Source organism: Amblyomma mixtum, chromosome 5, assembly GCF_055824585.1.
Source record: "Amblyomma mixtum isolate Tamu chromosome 5, ASM5582458v1, whole genome shotgun sequence".
In the NCBI taxonomy this organism is placed as follows: Eukaryota; Metazoa; Arthropoda; class Arachnida; order Ixodida; family Ixodidae; genus Amblyomma; species Amblyomma mixtum.
The window spans coordinates 41376547-41396889 of NC_143016.1; the positions used below are offsets into that span (position 1 = coordinate 41376547).

At 50.5% G+C, this 20343-nt stretch overlaps 1 protein-coding gene across 3 annotated transcripts in view; it reads right to left on the reverse strand.

The window, feature by feature from the left end:
* LOC149341884 (ras-related protein Rac1-like) overlaps positions 1-19129 on the reverse strand; it is a 56331-nt gene extending 37202 nt beyond the window's left edge. Inside the window, exon 1 of one of the 3 annotated variants that reach the window (XM_089544163.1) lies at positions 18343-19129. The gene's annotated coding sequence lies outside the window, so the exon portion shown is untranslated. The remainder of the gene's footprint in view (positions 1-18342) is intronic. The other 2 variants (XM_089544162.1, XM_089544160.1) reach the window with 2 other exon arrangements.
* Positions 19130-20343: the final 1214 nt, after the last annotated feature.

A 20343-nucleotide genomic window follows, 5' to 3' on the forward strand; every position in this document is an offset into this window, starting at 1 on the left:
CACACACACACACACACACACACACACACACACACACACACACACACACATATATATATATATATATATATATATATATATATATATATATATATATATATCCCGAAGCAACTCAGGCTATGAGGGACGCCGTAGTGAAGGGCTCCGGAAATTTCGACCACCTGGGGTTTTTTAACGTGCACTGACATCGCACAGCACACGGGCATATATATATATATATATATATATATATATATATATATATATATATATATATATATATATATATATATATATATATATATATATATATATGTATATATATATATATATATATATATATATATACACACACTCTTCCAGGACAGCCAAACTGCAGCGGCCTTGCGCCCCGCGTCGCGTTGAAACATTAGGCAAGATTAACAGCGTTAGTGATAATCGATGCAAACAGAAAAACAAACAAAAAACCAGCATAAACACCGCGGTATTCGCTTACGTCACCCGTTAACGCAGGACTCGTTGCAGGTCACAGGGGGGATACCTTTGTGGCGCCTCGACCAAACAGCACAGGCCTGGTGCACTTATTTGCACTTATATATAGGTGGCGCAAATCAAGTTCCCTACATTTTTCCCATAATGTTCTCATACGATCTATCGTGGAGCAATGAAGCTGGTTGTTTTGCGTTGCTGACAGCACAGCCCGGACATCGGACCACTGAACTTGGGGTGCGCCGCTGGCATCGCCGACATGCAGAGACTAAATATTCTGATATGACTTAACTCCGCAGTGAAGCTCTGCCGTCACGACTGCCACATATTGTTCGTCCGTGTCAACGATCGAGGTATTCCACCGCTAAGAGTTTCTGGTTACCTGAACAAAACGGGTATTGGAAATGCACCGCCATTGGTGGGGGCCACATGAAGAAAGTGATGCGCCCCTGGGAAGATGATTCTAAACTTTCAGTGGAATGGTAGATCTTTAAATTGTATCACTTGACATACAAAGTTACCGTCTAGGAAGGAAAACTCGTAGTCCAGCACCCCTTTTAGGAAAGTGAAAAATGCAATCTTATTAACAGAAAAAAAAAAAATATTTGTGAGAGGTGGTAGCAAATGCAGACGAAAATTAAGATGTTTACTATCTCCGCAGGCCAAAGTAACAACCTTGTGCAGTAAACGTTTTTATTATCATCTCCACACAAGCAGTGCAAAAAGTTGCACTCTAGAGCAGCATTTTCTTTTACAAATTCGCCTTATTTCTTATCAGTTTGGAAATCTAATCTCGTTTTTCACCGCGCGCTGTGAAGTGCCGCGGTTCGCTTGAAGTTTGGAGCGAGGTCTGACCTGAAGAGGTGTTCCAGCTGAAAGCGTGAGGACTCACTGACAGCCTTCCGTCCGGGGCTCGAAAGTAATTCTCACGCGGAGAGCCCCAGCTCCCTTTTGGACCTTACCCAGCAGTTTCATTCTACAGGGCATAGTTTAGGTAGTGAAATTTTTCATTCACACTGTCTGTGAATATATGTCACGATTTTATTTTGCGTTTCCCAATTATCTGATTTTTGCCATAAACAGCGAATTGCATTACTAGCATTTATGAGCATATCGTGGATAGTTTGTGCAAGTTTGATCTATGCAGTCGTTTTTTTTTTTTATTTTCAAAGTATGATGTGACAGAAATACTGGCGACCCTGTATCGTCAACGGACAAAGGGTCTTCCTCCGGCATATTTGCGATATTAATATGCGTTACACGGAAAGAAACCAATTCTGATTCAGGAGCAGGTACAAGAGGCAAACTGAAGACGTGCACACGGACACTTCCTCCATGGAGCAAGCTTACTTCGCCTGCAGGTCGGTCCCTCGTTTTAGAGCGTGCTCAGTGTGTGTGCATGTGTGGGAAAGTGAGAGAGATAGAAAAAAAAAAGATGTAAGAGGAGGGAGAAAGATGCTTTGCACATATAGTCACGTAGTGGTGACTGCAGTCCGGAGCGCAGGAAGAGAGCGAAAATGGCTTCTAAACAAAACTCTTTTTCTTTGGGCTGACTCGCGCCCTCAAAGAACTGAATGAGTCGGCGGCGGCGTAGCAACAAGCGGCGGTCGTCGAACCGAATGCCCACCGCTCTCGGCCGTGCTCAATTTAAAGCTGATAGCGAACTTTCAGGATAAAGCGTGCAAAGTTACTAGAACATTGTGGAAGAACGTAGACTCGGCTCCGCCTGGGTGCGATCAATGGAGATAAATCTGGTCGCGTCTTGCGTCACAAACAAAGTGATAAAGCGGCATGCCGGTAGCTTCGAAGAATGAACAAACACTACAAAGATTCGCAGCATTACTCCTCTCAAAGAAGGACCCGACGCTTTAAAGCATACGGCGACTACAAACAAATAAAACGGACCGTGCAAAAATAAACACCGAGTGTGGAAACACAGCGTCCTTTAGCGCGCATAATAGGGCTTTAGACGTACGTACGATATGGACAACTTCTGGTCGAACGCGGCGTCGCTGGGATGCAGTCATTTCGTCAGGGACGACTTCATAGTCCAGTTCACTTAGTCGACGAAGAACCTTGTACGGACCGAAATAGCGGCGCAAAAGCTTTGCACTTAATCCGAAACCAAGACTCGGTCTCCTGGCTTGTATCCCGCGTTGCGTCTTCGTAGGTTGCAGCGTCTGGCGTAGGTCCGCTCCTGGTACTTGATCCGTAATCGAGCAAGTCTTCGAGCTGCTTCTGCGCGTTGAAGGTGGCGACGACGTTATCTTCTTCGGTAACGTTGGGCAGCATGGCGTCTAACGTGGTCGTGGCCTCCCATGGACGAGCCTAAAAGGCGTCGCAGAAGAATGCATTCCACAAAAAATTTGGCGACGTCTGCTGCTGTTCCTTTCGGTAGGGCTTTCTCCTCGGCGTAGCGGGTCAGGTAATTGGTCGCTATGATCATTCACTTATTTCCAGACGTTGACTTCGGGAAAGGGCCAAGCAAGTCCATGCCGATCTGCTGAAAGGCCCTTGAGGAGGTTCAGTGGGGTTCAGAAATCCCGTTGCTGGGGTGGGAGGGGTCTTTCGTCGCTGACAATCTCGGCAGGTTTTCACATAATGAGCGACATCGGCAGACAATCGGGACCAGTAATACTTGCCTTAAATGCGGCGGAGGGTGCGAGAAAATCAGAGATGTCCAGCTGTCGACTCGTCGTGTGAAGCCTGAAGAACTTCGCGCAGGCTTGTAGGTACAACAAGGAGGTGTAGCTTTTGTGTTCGCTGCGAAGTTCTTCTTCACGAGTACATCATTATGTACACAGAACGAAGATAATCCTCGTTTGAACGAGGCAGCAGGGTGAAGAAACCTTGCCTTCCAAGTACTCGATGAGGCATTTTAGGCCGGGGTCTGAGCGTTGCGGCTGTGCAAAAGAGCTGGAGCTGATGGGTTCCAGGAAGGAGCCCTCATCGTCTTCCGGCGGCGGTTCATCTACAGGGGCTCGTGAGAGGCAGTCGGCGCCAGAGTGCTTCCGTCCAGACTTGTAAACGACGGTGACGTCAAACTCCTGGAGGCGCAGGTTCCATCGAGCTAGGCGGCCGGAGGTGTCCTTCAAACTTGCAAGCCAGCACAGTTCGTGGTGATCGCTGACCACCTGGAATGGTCGTCCGTACAGGTAGGGCTGGAATCTCGACTTAATGATGTCAAGGCACTCCTTCTCAGTTGTCGAATAGTTAGCCTCGGTCTTACAAGGAAAGGCTAGCGTATGAGATTACCTTCTCCAGTACGTCAGTTTTCTGAACCAGGACGGCACCCACGCTACTTGCGTCGGTATGAATTTAAGCCTCCGCATTTTCATCAAAGTGCGCGAGGATAGGTGGGGACTGTAGAGATAGCGAAAAGATGCAAGAGGGGGGAAAAAGATGCTTTGCACATATGACTGCCTTTAACTCCCCCCCCCCCCCCCGCACACACACACACACACACATCTAAGCTCCTTTCACTGGTAGGAGACTGCATACATCGACTGTGCGATTATACGCACACGAGCTATCAATGCGAAGAAAAAACAACAGCAGCAAAAGCAAATACACTGCAGTCAGCCCCCCGTGCACACGCGGACTTCGAACACGGCCTTCGGGTTTTGCGAGGCGCACACCACTCCCCGCTATCTGCAACGGCGGAACAACTTATCGCCCGGGCGGGCCTACAGGACCGACTCGGCACCAGACAAGTCGGCCGCCTCGCCGGGGCACACATGCTCGGCGTGCCGTAGATTGGGAAGAGGCGGCCGCCGCGAAGCGGTGCACTGCTGCGCTCTCCGTGCGTCGGGCGCCTTTGTCGCAATTAGAGCACGTCTTGCTGCTTTGCTGCTAAGCGCAGGGCATGCCGCAGCGAAGAAGAGGAGCCAACGAGTGCTCATTTAATGGAATGAAGTTCGGTTAAAGTAAAAATGAAAACTGATGCGAGCATATCACTTTATTTTATTATACTTCATCCGAGCAGCGTATGTCTCTCTTGCATCATTACTTCTTGGTGTGCCGTGCGGATTCATTATCAGTGTTTCCGCGAATAAATTATGCGGAACCTCTGCAAGGCGACAAAGGCACAGCCGCACTGCAACACAACCGACTCTGTAGCGGGCGATTAACCAAAAAATAGTCCGGGCACTTCTTTCGGCTGGCACACAGCCTGAAGCGTCCGCAGAACAGAAACAGTCACCGCATCACAGGAGGTTGCCATTGCGCTAACGCTAATCGACCTATTACCAATCCTCTCAGCAGGCGATCAGCAAATAGTAAGCCGGTAGTACCTTCTACGCCCCCCCCCCCCCCCCCCCCCTTCATCTGTCGCTTACTTCCCCTCCTGTACAGAAGAATCTTTTCCAGAACAGATAGCACCCAGTGCAAATACTGCTCAGCTCCGACCACTCTCATACACATGGCGTCGACGTACACGCCCTACAACGCAAACAACTCTAGCACCCCAGAGTAGTGGGAGTCCCTCCTGCGTGAGCCAGAAGACCAACGTCGGCTTGTCCAGCGCGCGATGGAGGCCGCAACATCCCAATGGATCCTCGCCGACCTCCTTTAGCCAGCGCGACCGGTCCTTGGACTGGTCCTCTGTTTTGGGGAGAAATAGTTCACCACCACCACCACCACACCTGCGAAAGCCGTCGCCTCGTACAGCCCCAACTTGGGAGCAAGTTGTTGCAGGACCGCCCAGCTACTTGCACATCTTTCATCGCTACAGGCGCAGGGTAATAAGCTTCCAACCCATTATTACCACAAATTGCTGTACACATGCTCGCGGCAACGTTTCCATACACATATGCTCACTAAATAGATCATTGCATCCAGGCCTGAATGGCGAGTTCTGGAGACGCAAAAGGCAAAAGGTGCTCGTCTACTGAGTCGGAGTATCGGGAGTCGAACCCGACCGTGGCGGATGGAGGCGAAACGCAAAAGGCGCCCGTGTGCTGTGCGATGTCAGTGCCCGTTAAAGATCCCCAGATAGCCGCAATTATTCCGGAGCCTTCCACTACGGCACCTTTTTCTTCCTTTCTTCTTCCACTCACTCTATTATCCATTCCCTTATGGCGCGGTTCGGGTGTACACCGAGATATGTGAGACAATTACTGCGTCATTTCTTTCCCTCAAAACCGATTTTGATTTTTTCCGTGTTCTGTGCGGTGTCAGTGCACGTTGAACATCCCCAGGTGGTCGAAATTATTCCGGAGCACTCCACCACGGCACCTCTTTCAGTCCCACTTTCTTTCCTTCCCTCACGGCACGGTTGAGGTGTCCGCCGAGATGTGAGACCGCTACCGCGCCTTTCATTTCCTGATAATAACCAATTATTTGGTGCTTGAGGGGATGCAATGGAGGTGAATATCTCAGCAGTGTTATATGGCCGCCCAGTTTCCGAGTTGGTGGTGGTGGTGAAAACATTTATTGAGCTACAAAGAGAGAGTAGGTATGCTTGGATCAGCCCGTAAGGGACCGGTCCTTAAAGTACTATAGGTGAAGCTCCCTAGTTTGGGACCCCAGTGGCGGTGGCCGCCGGCCGGGCGCGCCTGACTAAGGCTTGTACGTAGGGCCCGTAAGTCGAGGCAGCCGAGCAACTGGGATCGCCTCCCATTCCTCTCCGGTTGGGTTGGGGAAGGGGGAATACCCGATTTCTAGGGGCAGGCCCACACGATGTGATAGGTGTCCGTAGACACCACTCTGCAGTACGGACAGCTGCCGTTAAGGAAGGGGTCAAAATGTTTTAGGGCTGCCAGGCATAGCAATGTATTGGTGAGAAGGCGGAGAAGGAGCCGCTCATCCGCCTTCTTGAGGTCTTTACATGGGCGGGGGTAAAGGCGACCATGGTCTTTACACCTGCCCATGTAAAGGCGATGACTATCTTGATGGTATGTTGTAATATCTTTGAATGTATAGACCAGATTAAAATCGGGTGCCTGATCGGGTGGGGAGGAGAAAACAGCCCGGTGAGAGAGCGCGCGGGCGGCTGCGCCTGCTGCCTCGTTTCCTGCCAGCCCCTGATGAGCAGAACCCCACATAAGGTAACGGTGTGCGGGGTCCGTATCCCGTATGCAAATATGGCTGATTCGATGGGAGTGCAGCCTTGTTCGACGTTCCGAAAGACCCCTCGCGAGTCGGTGATTATGTATTTTGAATCGTAATGTGAGGTCGCGAGAGCAACCGCGGCCTCTTCTGCGTGTGTTGCACTGCGGGCTCTGAAGGTGAGGCCGCTAACTGTACATGTTGCTGTTATGAGCTACTGCGGCCGTGCACCACCCCCATGGTGAGGGCTGGAGGCGTCCGTCCACGTAGTATACACCTGTTTTGTTGCCATAATGTCGGGCTAGGGCTTCAGCTCGTGCCAGGAGCCGACCATCATGGTCTTCATGTGACATGCTGGCTGGAAGAGGTCACACATGGAGGGCGCGTCTCCACAGTTCTGAGATGCAAAACCTGTCTTCCATGAGAGGGGTGTGTTGGATATGGAGTCGAGCAAGAAGGCGACGACCCGACTCAGTTTGCGACAAGCGCGTGTTCTGGTTTGTAAGGTGCGCTTCCCGAAGCTCCTGGAAAGTATTCACCACCTCAAGGGCCATAAGACGGCTGTTTGAAGTATAGTGATGGGGAGGTCCAGGGCACGCTTAATAATTTTGAGAAGGATGACCTCAAGCGCATCCGCCTCTTGTTTCCTTAGGTGGAGATAAGGAGTCGAATAGAGAAGTCGCCTGGTCACGAAGGCGTTTGCCAGCCGCAAGGCATCCTTACCTCGTAACCCCACGCGCTTGTTGGAAACACGGCGGACCATGCTGCCCACCTCGTCCCCAACCTTACGGAGTTTGGCCAATGTAGTCTGGCCGGCTGTGTTTGTGGATGTGGAGTCCGAGTACCCGTACCTCGTCACTTTCGCGTATGGGACCACTGTCAAGAGAAAAATAGTTTTGAGTTGGGCCCTTTGGCGAGGGGCGAAGGTACACAAATTCCGATTTTTGAGGGGAACATTGAAGACCGCAGCGGCGGGCGTAGCGCTATACTATCGTCACTGCTGTTTACAGGCTGGTTTCAATGTCCCCTATGCTGCCCTGCGTAGCCCACAGGGTGATGTCATCGGCGTACAGGCCGGCGACACCACCCAGCCATGGGCCGGCAGGTGCATCATAGCCAGATTGAAGAACAGCGGGGAAAGTACCTCGCCTTGGGGGGTTCCCCGCGTGCCGAGTAAGTAAGGACCATGCTCTCTATATTAGATGCCGATGTAGGATTGATGATCCGTTAGAAATTGGCGTATGCATCTAAATGTGTTCAGGCCACAGTCGGTCTGTCTTAGGTTAGTGAGTATGATCTTGTGGGTTACAATGTCAAATGCCCCTTTAGGATCCAAGGCGAGTACTACTCGGTAACTATGGGGGCATTCGAGGGGGTCAAGGACTCCCCGATTTAGTTTCTGAGTTGGTGCAGGATATGGCTTCGTACAGCACGAAGCCAGAAACGAGGGGCAATTTCACGCGCGTTCTTTATCTCGATACCATCGAACCATACAACAGCAGGCGAGTCATACACACACTCGCGACGTTGCATACGCTTAGCCGCCCGCAGCACGCTGCCCCACCGCTTTGTTCAGGGCAGCTTTTCACAGCGGCAGCTGCTAGTGTCACAACTCCCGAGATCGTGGTCGTGTCGTCGGCGTCCGCAGAGCCGAGGGCGGGAAAAAACTAAAATTGGTTCTGAGCTTGTTTCGATGAAGGCGAAGTACAAAGCGCCAGAGTGCCGTGCCAGGTTTTTTACACTATCTACAAAAGAATTATTATATAAGACCAATGTTAGGTCAATCCTTGAATATGCCTGCATAATTTGGGATCCTCTAGCGGTGTGAGATAAAGCCAAATTAGAAAGGGTTCAGAACTTAGCTGCTCGGTTTGTGTCAGGGATTTACAGAAAAGATATCTCTGCCGAGACTTTGAAAGAAAGACTGCAATGGGAGCACTTGGAAATCCGTCGACGTAAGCAGCGACTCAAGTTCTTTCACGCTATTTAGCATTGTTCTGTTGGCATTGAAAGAGCGAAGTATATACTGGCACTTCATAATATATCTGACCGCGTAGACCATAGTTTCAAAGTACGGGAGATTGCCTCTAAAACTGATGTATTTCGACTGTCTTTTTTTTCTCAGAACAATACGCGATTGGAACAAATTGTCTTCAGACACTGCTTGTATTATGCCAAATGATGTTTTCTTTTCTACCTTACAATAACCATTTCAGTTTCGTGGTTCTGTGAAATTTTTATCTGTTTTTGTTTTTCTTTGTTTTGATGCAATTTGTACTTGTTTCCGTGGCTGACAATGCTTATGTTATGTTTTTTTTTATGTACACCCTCCCCCACTGTAATGCCGCTTGGCGCTGTGGGTAAATAAATAAATAATTAAAGTAAGAGCACATAAAGAGCCCAAGTGGTCGAAATTTATGCACAGCCCTCAACTACGGCACCTCCTTCTCTCCTTTCCCTCACGGCGCAGTTGAGGTGTCCTAAGAGAAATGAGTCCGTTTTTGAACCATTTAATGCCCCATAAGCGCAAAAGGTGTCAGTCGTTGGCAGCGTGTGAAGACTCGGGGTAGAGAAGGCAAAGTGGACAGAAGGAAAAAAGGTAAGGGCGACGGAATGAGGGAGGAAGCGGGTAAGTTGGTGGTAGGAGACAGGTGGCGAGAGAGAAACCGCGGACGCCAGTAAGAGTCCAGGATACGGCGTGACACACTGTGATCGCTGTATTGGATCGGGTATGGCATACGTGTCACACAATGACTGATGGACTGGATCAATCTACCCGCCACTGCAGAAGATAACACTAATGCTAAATCGCATTGATCATCTCACTTGTTCGATCCTCAAGACCAATCTTTTTCTTTGGCTGGCTTTCTTTTACCAACGTCAATATTGTTTGTACTCTGATTGTCCTGAGACACGACATGCACAGTCTTCGCTTTATTTTAGGCAGGAATCACCACGCTTGCGGGGCGCACTTGAACTAAGTACAGTGCTCGATCAGTTTTTGTTTCTTTACAGCGATAGCTGCAATAGCTTTGTACAATCCATTTAGGCGGTACAACGTCAGCTGTGTAACGAGCTATTTAGCGGGACCCCACCGCCACCTCACAGCCTGACTGAGGTGTCCATCGACCGAGTGAGCCAGTTATGCGCCTTCCTTTTCCCAAGAAAACCAACGGAGGGTTTCGAAGGAGAATAAGACAGCACTGGTAACTAGACTAGTTTTCTTCGTGCAAGCGGGCCCTAGAGTCGGTGAAATGTGCCAGGAACGCGATCGAACCGAAGAAGGCAAGCGGAAGAAGACTTAAAATCTGTACGTGAGCGTATACAGGCGCCTAAACGGGCCTTTGAGACGCCTAACCGGACAGTTGCCATTGAAATGTCAAAACGGGGCTGCCACTCCTGATCTCTCGGCCGCTAATGCCAATCAGCTTTCGCTGATTAATGCGCTAAGCCGGCAAGCTTAGATCTATTAATCTTTTTTTTCTTTCTTTTTTCATCCGTTTCTAGTGCGAAAACGCCGACGCGCCAGTCATTCCATATGCGGTCAGCTGAGGTCAACCAGCACGTTTCCCAATGCGACGACAAAAATGTGATCGCCAAATTCGTGTGAAATTTTTCACCTCGGACATTTATCAAACGACACTGCTATGCATATAGAACATGCGAGCGGTTTACACTATGACAGCATATCCGCCCTTGTTTGTGCCACGCGCGATGTCCGTGGCAGGCACAGAAGCAATATGGCCCCCATTGTAGCAAGAACCAAAAGATGACACACGCCATGTGTAAACAGAACCGCGATGCATCCTAGCAATGTGACAGCTCGCGCAAACCTGTTGATATCCGCTCCTAGCTTGCGGAACAATTTTCAGCGTTGTATTCATTAGACACATTTCTTGAACAAGGCGACAGTTTTTAGTCACTATCATTCATCGTTCGTACGATATTTTTGCCAATTATGCTTCTGACGTCATTCCAGCGTCACGTGAACCACCGCTTACGGCGACCACACAGCCGAGTTTCGGTATCGATATTTGCTGTTCATAGCCTCTCGAGATATTTTTGCTCAACATCTTGGAAAACAACTTACGACGGAAAGAGGAGGCTCTGAGCAATGCAATGTACTGCAGTTCAAAATGTTGAAAGGAAAAACAGCCGCTAAACTCTAGAATTCGAAGTGCGGCCAGCGTGGTCGGGGTCAAACCCATGGGTACATCGTCGGCAGCAGAACGTCATAGCCAGCCATATATCCATTTAGCCACCGCGTACGGTGAGATTTATTACTACTTTACTAGTAGAAGTGTGCAAATAGCACTTTTTCATAACCGAATAGAATACGAATAACGCAGCTGAAAACCGAACGAAATCCGAATAGAATATTTTTCTATGAATAATCGGTACTTGCACAAAAATGCTTAAATGCTTACGAAACAAATATCCGTTCTACATCAGCGCAAGCGGCGGCGCTGCGGTACGGCGCAATGACTGCTATGAGCTGTCAGAAAGCACCGCACTAAGGCTCCACTATGGGTTACGCAAGATGAAATCAGTACGTTAACTCTATGACCGTGATGCCATATACGTATTACGTTTTGCTAGTGACGACAACGAATAACCAGCGCCAAATCTCAGTAGATGAGAGGGGCCGAGATCGGGTTTTGCTAAGCCTTCCTGAGCCCTGTTGCATCGCCCCAGTCTTGAAAGCCATATATGAGCATTATGAAAGCCACCACACGATTGTACCGCACCGTGACGCTCAATATTGGAAATAGAATAGTAAGCCATTTGATTCGTTATTAGGAAGTTTCGAACATTCGCACACCCCTATTTCAAGATTGGTGCAGTCGAATAGTGGTCCCATTACCATGACCGAATATAGATGAGAGACCGAAACGGGCTAGGACAGCCGAATGACACACAATTGCGATAAATTCGTTAATCAGATATGTCACAAAACAACGTGCAACCTCTTTCAGGCGTCCCAAAAGCGGAGTTGAGCTCCGTATTTCGGGTAGAGGACCGGGTGCCGGACTCAGTAAGGCAGGTGGTGTTGACACGCCGGCAGGGGTGTGCCCTTGACCCGTTCTACACTCTTGGCAAACTGCTGAAAGTGCAGACTGTGGCAAACTGCCGCAACTGTGATGTCGAGTTATGTCGACTTAACCTACTCTGTCGCGTTCATGTTTACGAAGCTATATGAAACCCAGTGACAGCACTGACATCCAAGGGGTGTCCCTGAGAACTCTTGAAAGGACATGCAGAGGTCCCCTGGAAGTTCGGAGGAACTCCCGTGGACACCCCTTACATATCCTTATGGCCGCACTTTCTGCATCCAAGGAGATCAGTAGTAAGTCCCTGAGGATTTTCATTAGCCTTAACAAGGACATATTGGTTATTGGCCAAATAACTGTAAATTTCCTGCGGACTTTTATTGTTTGAAGAGAAAAAACTTGCTCAGCCCACGTGACAAATATTCGCAAGGCCTGATTTACATCATCTGAGACGTGAAGAAATAAACGACTACAGCTGATAACAGGGGTGGACTTGCTTGGCCCAGAGCTGACATTTTTACGGGTAAAATCTGCATAGTATCACATGCTGTCCTCGAGAACTTGTGTAACAACAAGCCAATGCGAAACATAGATTAGGCTACAGAAGCGCTACAAACCAGTCATGCAGCATCAACGTCTTGGTTATATCCACAGAAAGAAGAATTTCCAAGAGCTTACATACTCCAAACCTAAGACCCTCCTTTTGAAGCCGGTGGCTCTTGCACGATACACAATATATTTTTCATTCAATTACGAATGCGCGACGACACAAACAAGAAATCAAAATGAGCGGACCACGTTGCAGATATCTTCTGTTTGAAAAACACATGAGTCCACTCAGCCATCTTTGTAGCAAATATTATGAAGACGCAATGAGACGTGATTCGGATAAATGTCTATAATATCACCCGAACGAGATGCCCGTGCCAGAACATCTCTATAGAAAAAAATATGCATATCAAGTTAGTGTCTGTTATATCATTCAAACGGGACATCCACCTGATAATGTGTCAGGACATCGAAAACAAGGACTTGCCATCGGCGTACCTCACAAGTATACCCCATGGGGTTGGCATATATAGCAGTGCTTCGCTTTCGCTCGGGACTGTTATGTTTCTACCCCCCCCCCCCCCCCTTAACTCTCTTTGTGTGTTCCCGTCACACCTGTGTCCACTCGGACCACGTGGGCCCGATCATGCAGCTACCGTGAACATTCATCGAGGTCGACAACCTCGCGACGACCATGGGAAGTTGGATGCTTGGAATGCCCCTCCGAGCCTCAGCGGATTAGTGTAGCAGGAATGCCAGGGGCCATTGTCAGCCAAAACCCCAGCGAAATTCCTTGAACGGAGTGCAGCGGCGACGAAGGCAGGCGAGGCCCAGGAGCTATTGTCCGAGCAACCACCGTGAATGCGGAGGCGACCTGGCGGCGCCGTCACGCTGGCGGATAATTGAAGAATTCTGTGTCCCCGACTCGCGTTCTGGGCAATCGGCGGGGAGGCAAGTTCATTCCCCTGCTGAAAGACTTCAGGAGATTCCTTTCCCGCGGGGCTGGATGAGTCAGCAATCTCCCCCTCTCTTCGACCCAGCTGCGACAGAGTGGACAAGCTCGCACCTGCCCAGCCGTGGGCGGTAACAAGAAGGTCCCCTTCGGTCCATCCGATTGGACAGTGCTCGTCGACCATTATTCCCCAGCCAGGGATCTGGGGAAACCGAACGATATTTAACTCGGCCGTGAGTGTGGCCGAGAGAGAAGCCTGCTAGCTCCAGTCGACTACGGTTGACGAAGACGTTCCCCTTCCACTGAGAGCCATTCTCAGTCCCGCTCTATGTAAATAATGTAAAAATGTGAATACAGTTTTTCCTTCACTTCCCCTACTCCCCGTCTCCGGCCCACGTTCCTTCCTCCTTCGACACTGCGGCGGTGCTCCTGGACACGATGCCTGGTGGGACACGCTTCTAGCATCGGCAAAATATATCAACTGGTTGGCAGCGGCGGGATCTTCCACGCTTGGTCCTGGCTTCAGCAGTGGTGAGCGCTTGACTTTCTTTAAGAATCTGCCAGGCTTGATAACTCTGGAAATTTATCACTACCTGTAGATTGTTTTTCTGCACGTGCTCGCTTAAGCATTTCACGTAGCAGCTTATTTTATGAAAGTCCTCGTTCGGAAGTTGCCATGGATTTGAGCAGGCTAAAGAAGCCAGAGTTGATGTTGCTGTGTGAAAAGCTGGGTATTGAGGCCAGGAAAAGTCACAGAAAGCCGCAGCTGATTGAGGCTATTAGGGAATGTGGTGCTAAGGAGGAGGGTGACAAAATTTGGGAGACCTGGGAAGTCATTCAGGAGGGAATCAGGAACGCTAAGGAGGAGGCCGACAGGGTTGAAAAAGAGCGCAAGGAGAAGGCCGACAGGGTTGAAAAGGAACGCAAGGAGGAGTCCGACAGGGTTGAAAAAGAACGCCTTTACCGCAAGGAAGCCGCTAAGAAGGAGGCTGACAGGATTGAAAAAGAGCGCAAGGAGAAGGCCGACAGGGTTGAAAAAGAATGGCAGGAGCAATGCCGTAAGAGACGCGCTGAGCTCGAGGAACTACGTAAACGAGAGCAGCAGGAGCTCATACGTACGACTCAATTCCTCAGACGGCGAAGGGCCCGAGATCGGTTGAGGACTTTTCAGAGAGGCGAGAGCTTCAGAACTTTCCTCGCGAGTTTTGAACAGATATGTACGGAGGAGGAGCTAGATCAGGGCGAATGGTCAATGATGTTGCTGGCCATCCTTCCTTGCGATGTCAGCGCCGTATTAGCGCGACTGTCCGATGAGGATGCCAGCAACTACGACAAAGCGAAAAGTGCCCTCTTCCGATACTTCGGAATTCGTGTACAGACCGTATCTAAAAGCCGAAGTGATAGCAGCGGGCAGCGCTCCCATCAATGCGTCAGCGACCAGCCAAAGAGCCCCGCTTGGTCAGCTACGCACATTGTAGTTGCTCAGAAGAACAGTGGCAGTCGGGAAGTTGATGTGATAATCTGCGGCACAGAGCGTCGTTGTCTGTCACCTGACAGCGACTGTGGCGCTCCAAGCCAGAGCACGGCGTTAGCTGAAAAGCGCGATGCCGCGCAGATTTTCCTTGCAACCCAGAAAGGCGTAGGCGCAGAGCAAAAATGTAGTCCTCCAGAAAGCAGTCGCGCGCTGAAAGCGGCAACTGCAAGTTCTATTGTAAGCGAGGAATGCGTCTCAGCGCTACCTCGAAACCATGATCAGTTCAACGATGAGGGAACGACAGCCGCTCGCGACCGAACACCAGAAATTGAGTTATGCTCCACTGAAACCAGCGTGTCTTTGCCCATTGCCCGCGTCGCGATCGAGAGCCCGCTCGAGGTGCGTCTGACCGAGGCAGCCGTCTCCCAAAACCTGCCTAAGCAGCATCCCTCGATTTTCCCTAATCGCTTGGATATGCTGCCCCAAGAAAAAGGCCTTTGTTTTGGAGATAACGCTGCGAAGGTCCTTACCATTTCGAAGGCTCGTGAGGTCGCGGCGCCAGCAGAGCACGTGGTTGAAGAGGGCAAACCTGAACCTGTAAGCCCGAAGCCTGTAAATTCTCACGGTGATGAGCTAGAGCAGGCTTTATTGCAAACTGTCGACGAGACGAACGCAGGCGACTTAACCCGTGACGGCTCCGCGCTACCTAATGACGAGCCAGCCCAGGACTTACTCACTTCTAGCACAGGGGTAAAGAGCACCGATAGTAGTGCAAGCTACAGTGAGTCTTCCGAATCAGGCGCAAGTGATGAGCTGGAGCTAGGTGAGGAATTGAATACCAATCTGGTGTTACCCCACTCGGATGGCTTTCTCGAACTCCTTCGTGTAGACAGGGAAACGTTCACCGCTGAGCAAGAGAAAGACCAATCTCTACGCAACTTGAGTCACCAAAGTGACATAGGTGTGTCACGGAAGAACATACCTTTCCAGCTCCGTTCTGGCCTGCTGTACCGCCAGTATAAGGATAGGAAAGGTATCCAATACGACCAACTTACTGCCCGCGTCGCGAACGAGAGCCCGCTCGAGCTGCGTCTGACCAAGACAGCCGTCTCCCAAAACCTGCCTATGCAGTATCCCTCGATTTTATCAAATCGCTTGGATATGCTGCCCAAAGAAAAAGGCCTTTGTTTTGGAGATAATGCTGCGCAGGTCCTTACCAGTTCGAAGGCTCCAGAATTCGCAGAGCCAGCAGAGCACGCGGGTGAAGAGGGCAAACGTGGCCCTGTAAGCCTTATAAACTCTGACGGTAGTGAGCCAGAGCAGGCTGGATTACAAACTGATGATGAGGCGAACGCCAGCGACTTTGCCTGTGACGGTTTCGCGATTCCTAGTGACGCGCCACGCAAACCAACAGCCAGGTTTTCCACAGAGCGGCAGCGTATAGAGGTGGCCAAACGGGGAATGTTAATGAAGGGGAAAGTGCGGCTCATGTTGACTACTGCACGAAAAACCGAACAGCCGTGTAACCGCCCCAATTTGGCACCTCAGCGCTCAAGAGATCGCACGCACCGCATGAAGGGAACACAGGCTAAGGGGACGCAACGCGCGAACCCAATCCGGGAGAGGCGGATTCGCTGGCACGGCATTCGCACTCGTTCGTTCCCTTCTCGCATTCTGCTTTCTGAGCGTCAGCTAAACTTCAGAACCGCGAGACTTGGACGAAGAACAGTGCAGGGTCCCAAGCTGAAGTTCCTAGCCTTGTGTAATTTTGCACCTGCTAGAGTAGCTATCGGACCGCGGCCGCGCAGGGGGCGGCTGAAAAATAGGAACCAGTAAATTCCCTGAGTCGCACCGCTGTTTGCGGGCGGGTTCGAGGAATAACCCGTTCTTGAGTTGAATGCTTGTCTCTTTTGTTCATTTAACTCTCCTGTACAGAAATGCAAGCTGAAATTCCTAGCATTATGCAATGTCTCATCTGCTAAAGCAGCTGTCGGACCGCGGCTGCGCAAGGGGCGGATATGACGCATAATCTCATATTGAGTTTAATGCTTGTTTTTTGTCTTTTGTTCATATCACTCTCCTATGCGAAATGAGAGCGAAAATTTGGAGATTGGCATTGCCGGACTCAGTTTACATGCGTTGCAGTAAAGTGCGAGGTAATGGAAACGCTGATGGCCTCGGCCGAAGCTTTCCCGTGTAATGCCCTTTCCTGACTCCCCAGACGTTATTCCGCTATGCAAATTTGTATTTTGTTTTTGCTTTAGCGGGAATCATTTTTGTCTGTTTTGTATGTGTGTTCAGCAGCTCCACCTTCCCTTTGTGCTCTCACGGGCGGTGGCTTTCTGTGACATACACCGTGCTACGGCACCCCCCCAAAATTTTAGGAAATTTTCCTCCCTTTTGGCTAAACAAGCTCTGTGTATTCTGGTTTGGTCAAACATGTCAACTTTCGGAGGAGGACGTAAATTTCACGCTACAGCTCATTTTCTCTAAAGAGGTTTTGTTGACCGAAAACAGCTTGGCAGTTCTTGAAGTCGGTTTGGCGCTTTCTGCTTGTTGGGCTTTGGACTTTGCTGGTTGAGCTCGTTACAGCTGTCAACGAAGCAAGAAGAACCTTTGGGCCCAGCTGTGACCAAAGGCCGAACGGACACAACTCCAGGTCTCTGCGCGCAGCAGCGTTGGCTGCAACCACTACGAGACCTCTTCGGGCGGCGGACGTGCTGTTATGTTTCTACCCCCCCCCCCCTTAACTCTCTTTGTGTGTTCCCGTCACACCTGTGTCCACTCGGACCACGTGGGCCCGATCATGCAGCTACCGTGAACATTCATCGAGGTCGACAACCTCGCGACGACCATGGGAAGTTGGATGCTTGGAATGCCCCTCCGAGCCTCAGCGGATTAGTGTAGCAGGAATGCCAGGGGCCATTGTCAGCCAAAACCCCAGCGAAATTCCTTGAACGGAGTGCAGCGGCGACGAAGGCAGGCGAGGCCCAGGAGCTATTGTCCGAGCAACCACCGTGAATGCGGAGGCGACCTGGCGGCGCCGTCACGCTGGCGGATAATTGAAGAATTCTGTGTCCCCGACTCGCGTTCTGGGCAATCGGCGGGGAGGCAAGTTCATTCCCCTGCTGAAAGACTTCAGGAGATTCCTTTCCCGCGGGGCTGGATGAGTCAGCAATCTCCCCCTCTCTTCGACCCAGCTGCGACAGAGTGGACAAGCTCGCACCTGCCCAGCCGTGGGCGGTAACAAGAAGGTCCCCTTCGGTCCATCCGATTGGACAGTGCTCGTCGACCATTATTCCCCAGCCAGGGATCTGGGGAAACCGAACGATATTTAACTCGGCCGTGAGTGTGGCCGAGAGAGAAGCCTGCTAGCTCCAGTCGACTACGGTTGACGAAGACGTTCCCCTTCCACTGAGAGCCATTCTCAGTCCCGCTCTATGTAAATAATGTAAAAATGTGAATACAGTTTTTCCTTCACTTCCCCTACTCCCCGTCTCCGGCCCACGTTCCTTCCTCCTTCGACACTGCGGCGGTGCTCCTGGACACGATGCCTGGTGGGACACGCTTCTAGCATCGGCAAAATATATCAGGACTGTCATGCTTCGCGCACGTACTCTATCGGCACGAAAAAAAAAAAAGAAACAAGCATCCGGAATGCAGTTACGGGTGTCGCACGCGTAGGGCGGCGGGTCAAAAAATGACAAAACGAAGACCTTGAAAAAAGCAAGCGCGTGACAATACAAAAAGCAGCGGCAATGAACCCGGCAATTTTCGCATGTAGCGCGTGCAGTGCTTGCCTGTTCAGAAGGGCATTCCGTCACTCGCCTCAGTAGTAGTGCAAGCGGGTGTAGGGGCTTTTCCTTCTCTCCACCGATCTCGGCGATGCTGCAACCGTCGTGACACCGTGCGCGCACGTCAGGCAGCGGACGTCCCGCTACGTGTGGCGAATGGCAGCGCTGATCACAACCGATCGTCGACGAGTCGCGCGTTCTCGCACGAGTTCCTCCGAGCGGTGGTCGCGGGCAACTTGAAGTATAACGACGAGGGCGTCGTTGTTCAGTCGTTAACGCGAAATCGCGGACGCACACTGAAGCCACGAGGAGCAGAAGCAACAGCAGCAGTGGTTGCAGCGACAACGGCCGCCACGATCGCACGTCGTATCGCCTAATTTCCCGGATATCTGACTGCAGCCGCCCCGCAGCACTCACCACTGACGGCAGGAGTTGGGAGGAGAGGGCGAGGTGGGGGACGGTGTGGGGGAAGGAAGAGCACAGCGCGAAGTACAGCGAGGGCAAAAGCGCGCGCAACGACGCAGGAAGTTAGGCGTTCGCCCACTACACACAGATAAGGAGGGAGAAACGTTCGATGTTGAGAGAAAGAGATATGGAGAAAGGGTCCGAACGGAGCGACACGCGAAACAAACAACGAAGAAGGGCGAGAAATTAATTGACACTGGTTCCGCGGCGGGAGGCGGCGGCGCCGACTGCGGGCGCGGCTCAGAAAAAGTGGCGTTGGCGAGTGTCGTACGACGACGAGCGCGCGAACCAGCTTTGATGGGCGGCGGCTGGGAGAGGAGAGGGGGCTTCGCTCCCGCCAGGAGTCGCGTGGGCGAGTCGAGTCGCCCCGCACGATAAGCGCAGAGTGGGGAAGGGCTAAAAACTCAGTCATACATTCGTGTTTGTTTCGACGTGTTGTTGCCGTCTTCGCGTGGCTGCCGCCCTCTGTGAGCGGCTACGCTAGGCTCCACTGCGGCCGAGTGGCGCCCCTTTACTCTATGTCGCAAAAGTTCCAAGGGACGAGTGGAAAACGAATGGGTGAAGGTCGGCAGCCAACTCCTGCATTCCAGTAATGAAGGATGCATCCGGTCCAGACCTGACATGTGCGACCACCGCGGTTCAATTTGGAATTCAGGCCTCGGTGCCTAGACCACGGAGCTGTCCCGCTTATATTTCTTTTTTTTTTGGATCACAATTTCAGTGAGGACTATGGATTAATTACGAATGTTAAAAAAACAGAAACAACGCATTTAAACAACAACAAAAAAGGCATTTTTCCCCTGTTCCCGTGCTTTATAAACTTATATATATATATATATATATATATATATATATATATATATATATATATATTGTGCGTGTGCGTGTGTTTCTTGCTGTTGAACACATTAGTTTAGGTATTATTTATTGAATAATAAATTCCAGGAGACCTGTCAACTTAACTCACTCATCTTGCCAGGAAAAATGAATTGAGTATGGCAATGTATCAAGCGTCGTCAGGAGACGCCTGCTCAAACCCGGAACCATTCATATTACATTTGGACATACCGTATCATTTTGTATCGGAAAGAATACCTGCAGGTCAGCGCCCGCCGATAGCTGACCTATCGCTATCGTAGCAGCACTCCCACGCTACGGCAACTCTTCAAAATACCATGAAAAACAAACACACAACAAGGAAAGGAAGAACGCAACATTTTTTTGAAGATGGACCCCATCAAACTCGCCCAGCTTTTCACCCTGCGGTGGGTGCAAAGCTGTCACCTCGAACCCTTGCCAAAGATTGCGAGGAAGCCGGGCTTTTTACGTGGTATTGCGATCGGAGGTACCATTCCGAAACTATACTACGCGGCCAAGCTGTTGATGCCACCAACGTTCCATTCCGAAACTACCACCGGGGTAGGCGATGCTTCCCCGCAGAGCAAAGGGAGGACAACAATGAAGTCTAGTACAGTAAAGAAGCATTTCAATTAAAACGCCTGACTCAAAATGGCGTTTTATTCGAACTCCCACTTTGGCCCA